Raw genomic sequence first — 5,216 nt, forward strand, 5'->3', positions numbered from 1 at the left:
CTCCCCAGAGAAACTCAATTACTTACCGATACTTACCTGTATGATGGCAACCTGAAGAAGTCCGAATCAAGACGAAACGTCGACGCCACATGCAGAAGAAAAACAAGGTTAACCAACTCAAACAAGGGAGGGAATTATTAAAAAAACAACATGATGCCAAACAAAAAAGTTAAAAACAACAAAAAAATAGTAAACACAATGAAAACAAGAAAAAGAGTGGTGTATTAAAACAAATAAGTTTACAATAATTTAATTTGATGATAAATAAACTCAACTAGATAAAACAAATACGTTATTATATATATACACCGCGACAACAAACCCAATTAGAGGTGATGGGGAGGGGCGTCTGATCATCCCCCATGTACAAGATGGACCGTGCACCTTTGGGGGGACAGGTAGTGCACCTGTCTCTCTATTTCTTTCCTCTAACCTAACCCTCAAATATATTTATTTATTGGCACATATAAAATGAATGTTGCGAACAACAATGACTAAAAAACACCTCCCCTAACGATCAGGTTCACAGCCGACCTGGCTCCCTCGGGGTACTGCAGGGGCCTGTACTACGAAGCGGGATTTGGGCTTAGCGAGGTAAGTTGAGCGTTAACCCTGGGTTTTCCGTCCTACGACACTGGTTCACTTCTTACCGGGGTAAATCGCCATGGTTACTTACGCTGTGAAGCTAACCTGCTCCGGAGCAGGTTATGTTCCTGATTAGAGATCTACGTGTATATAAGCACCGCCTACTGACCAATCAGCTCTCTTGGAAAATGGCATCCCCATTTGTGGAAGATCCTGTGGAGCTCGGTGCGCGTATTGTGAGAGGGTCTCTTAGGAGAGCTCGCGTGTTCAGGGACCGGCAAAACCCTTTGTCTTTCCCTGACGACTATTTGTATGAGAGATACAGATTCTCATCTGAAGGTTTGGTGTATGTGTGTCAGCTCTTGGAGCCATATGTTGCCAGGGCGACACGTCGGAGTCACGCACTCACAGTGACACAGACTGTGTGCATTGCGCTCCGGTACTTTGCGACCGGCACATTCATGTATGCTGTGGGTGACGCAGAGCACATAAGTAAAAACACTGTCTGCAGCGCAATCCACAAGGTGGCACGTGCTCTGACAGAGGTGCTGGATGCGTTTGTGGTGTTCCCTGGCCACTTGCCCATGCATGCAATTAAAGAGGGCTTTTATGACATAGCAGGTATGTGTACTTGATCCATCAATAATAATGACCCTATGACGTGGACTGTTGTACGCTATATTAAAGGCAGCCTACTCCTTTCATAGGGTTCCCCAGAGTGATAGGTGCTGTGGATTGCACTCACATCCCCATCTCGGCCAGTCTGGGGGAGAATGAATGCGATTTTGTAAACCGCAAGTCGTTCCACAGCCTCAACATCCAGGTAAGTCTTTCACTTGTAATTTGCTATGCACAATGCACACAGAACATTTAAATTGCATACCAATATCTTGCTTTAAGTGTGGATTTAATTCTTTGTTCTACTTATTTTCATGTAGTAGGCTATAGTACCATAGATGTCTGGTAATTCCCACAAGCAGCTATATTTCTTCTGTCATGTATGTGATTGTTGCTGTAACATTAAACTCTTACATAGGAATAAATAAAGTGCACTATTAATCCAAGTACTGAAAGGATACTCTTACTTCGGTCATAATGACACATTGCCTGCATTCACACCAAGGGTTTGCAGAAAAATTAGTAGCCTGGATAAATCAAGCTCATTCATTCCCTTTAAGCACATATGGAAATATTCACACGGCACTCCACCATGGACTCCTGTCAAATGCACGTTGATGCTACATTGACTTTAATGCTTTTATCTTGTGGAAGTATTTTAACCCCAAATGCTTTTGCAGATGACTTGTGACCATCACTGCATGGTCACCAGTGTTGGGGCAAAGTGGCCTGAGTCGGTCCATGACTCCCGGATCTTCAGGGAGTCTGCACTGTGCCACAGACTACAGCAGGGTATGGCAACATGTACTCATTATTTAGTGTTTTTTGTTCTTAAAACTGCATTTTCTGATACTGATCATGGTTCCTTTTTATCTGCAGGGCTGTTCAGTGGAGTCCTGCTGGGTGACAGGGGGTACGCGTGCCAGCCCTTTTTATTGACGCCCTATCCTGACCCTGATGCAGGGCCACAAACCCGCTTCAACGTGGCCCTTAGCAGAACTAGGGTCAGGATTGAGATGACATTTGGCCTAATAAAGGACAGGTTCACCTGCCTTCGCAGTCTGCGAGTGGCCCCAGACCGGGCATGTAAAATAATTGTTGCATGTGTGGTGCTCCACAATATTGCAACAGCAAGGAAGGAGAGGGCCCCCGTTGTTGACCCACAACCCCCTGATGTGGTGGACCCCGTCACCCTTGACCACCCTACTGGCAGGGCTGTGAGAGAGGGCCATGACAGAGCAATTTTTTTCATAAAATAACAAAACAAACACTGCCTTTTTTACCTTTTCACACACTCCAGTTTCTCCACCTGCAGTTTTGCTTTTTTAATGAGAAGTTTTTTGTGTTCGATTTCCAGTTCCAATGTCCTCTTGTAGAGGGCTCTTACATACCGTACCTAAGGGACTATGTGTGAGATGTTGGTCAAAGGCAATATGCCAACATAGCTCATATTACTGTCAGTGAACATGACAGCTCGTTCTAATGACTGTTCGTACCGAGTACACTTGCACTTGTAATGCAGAGAATGTTATGCAAATTACTGTGAATGTTATAGCACAGGGTTGATATATTTATTTGATATTTGAAACATGTTGAATACCAGGGTATATGAGACATTTGAAACCAGAAGAATGTTTACTGTTTGGTACTGTGTGAAATGTCATTTTGTTTACTAGAAGCCACAAGTAAATGGTATCTGGCCTCGTCTGTTTACAATGCATAAGTTCATGTATGCCTATTCAGAAATGTTGTGATGTTAGGCGTCTAAAAAAAGAAGAGAGTGATGTAGTGTTTGCGACACTGCCGTATATTGGTTGGTCATGACGTAGTACGGAAACGAGTCAGACGTGCATCGGAGATCCCGTGGATAAACCTGAGTTCATGCAAACAGTTGTCCGTTCGTCTCATTTCAATATGATAACCTACAACATCACACTGGCGACGAGGATAAATATGGAACAATAAAGTCCGGAAAAGAAGAGGAATATAAAGCGTTTCCTAACCGCGGGAGTTTAGCTAGCTTCACAGTTAGCATAGCCAGCATTCCGAGGACTGAGTGGCCAACGCTACACGCTGCACTCGTCATGTCGCTCGCGCACACTCCTGCACTCCATGCATTTGACTCAGAAACGGATCCAAGCTCGGTGGGACCGCGTTGGACCAAATGGGTGCAGAGGTTTGAAAACTACACTACTGCGGTCAACATCACCGGCGATGCTAGGCTAAAGGCACTGCTGCTGCACCTAGCAGGAGAGCGCGTGCATGATATCTACGACACGCTCGCAGATGAGGGAGACAAATATGCGGACGTAAAGGCAAGGCTCGAAACGTACTTCACCCCCAAGAAGAACACTCAGTATCAAGTTTATATGTTCAGAAAGGCAGTGCAACTGCCAGGCGAAAATCTAGACACATACTGCACTAGACTACGCATGCTTGCAAAGAACTGTGAGTTGGCAGACACTGACAAAGAGATCAAAGCACAGCTGATTCAAAGCTGCACTTCAACCAGGCTGCGTCGACGCGCGCTGAGAGAGCCTGACAAGGGCTTAGATGACCTTCTCGACCATGGCAGGTCACTAGAACTGTCCGAGCAGCAAGCAGCGGGCATGGAACAGACAGATACTGCATCAGTGAATGTGATCCAGCAGAATTGGCGGCCCAGCCAATACACTGGGAGAGACTCCAGCCCTACAACTTTCGCGTGGAGTACCGGAAAGGCGCAGAGAACCCCGCCGACTACATGTCACGTCACCCCATCAAGACACCAACAGGAGAATCTACAAGAGCAGGGAAGGTAGCAGAAGAATATGTCAACTTCATCGCCCACCATGCTACACCCAAAGCAATGACCCTCGCCGAGATCAGAGAAGAAACACTCAAGGACCCGATATTACAGGAGGTCACTTCCTACATCAGACACAACACGTGGCACAGGATCACCGACAACACACAGCATGCTGCTACTCTGAAGAAATTCATCCGAGTCAGCGAAGAGCTGAGCATGCTGCCCAGCAACGACATCGTCCTCAGAGGCACGAGGATCATCATCCCAGCATCCCTTGAACACAGAGTGTTACAGTTAGCCCATGAAGGACATCAGGGCATTGTTAAAACAAAGACACTTCTCAGGTCAGAGGTATGGTTCCCTGACATCGATCAGAAAGCAGAACAAACTGTAAAGAACTGTTTAGCATGTCAAGCAAACACACCCATAGCCCAGTCAGAGCCCCTGAGAATGTCAGATCTACCAGAAGCCCCTTGGCTTAATATCAGTGCGGATTTCTATGGCCCCCTCCCTACGGGAGAGTATCTCTTAGTTATTATAGACGAGTACTCACGCTACCCTATAGTTGAGATAATAAGGTCTACTTCAGCTAACACAGTTATCCCAGTGTTTGACAAAGTGTTTTCCATGTTTGGTATACCCCGAGTGGTCAAAACAGATAATGGTCCACCATTTAACAGTGAACAGTTTTCCAAGTTTGCTGACTGCCTAGGTTTCCATCATCGGAAGGTAACACCCCTCTGGCCTCAGGCCAACGCGACAGCAGAGCGTTTCATGCGCATACTCGGGAAAGCCATCCGAGTGTCAGAGACTGTGAACATTCCGTGGAAGCAGACACTCAACACATTCCTCCGTGAGTATCGCTCTACACCTCACAGCACCACTGGAGCATCCCCAGCCGACCTAATGCTGCGGTACAAGATGCACACAAAGGTACCCCTCCAGAACCAGACGACAGCGCCCTCCGTACCTAAGGGACTATGTGTGAGATGTTGGTCAAAGGCAATATGCCAACATAGCTCATATTACTGTCAGTGAACATGACAGCTCGTTCTAATGACTGTTCGTACCGAGTACACTTGCACTTGTAATGCAGAGAATGTTATGCAAATTACTGTGAATGTTATAGCACAGGGTTGATATATTTATTTGATATTTGAAACATGTTGAATACCAGGGTATATGAGACATTTAAAACCAGAAGAATGTTTACTGTTTGGTACTG

General features: G+C 45.8%; 1 pseudogene across 1 annotated transcript; it reads left to right on the top strand.

Annotated features, from left to right (window-relative positions):
- Positions 1-773: 773 nt before the first annotated feature.
- Positions 774-2,457, top strand: LOC311028833 (putative nuclease HARBI1; annotated as a pseudogene). Its single transcript has 4 exons — positions 774-1,206; positions 1,293-1,408; positions 1,884-1,995; positions 2,083-2,457. The product of its transcript is annotated as a putative nuclease HARBI1 (transcript).
- Positions 2,458-5,216: the final 2,759 nt, after the last annotated feature.

This window comes from Eutrigla gurnardus (genome assembly GCF_963514095.1).
Source record: "Eutrigla gurnardus genome assembly, chromosome: 18".
Classification (NCBI taxonomy): domain Eukaryota; kingdom Metazoa; phylum Chordata; class Actinopteri; order Perciformes; family Triglidae; genus Eutrigla; species Eutrigla gurnardus.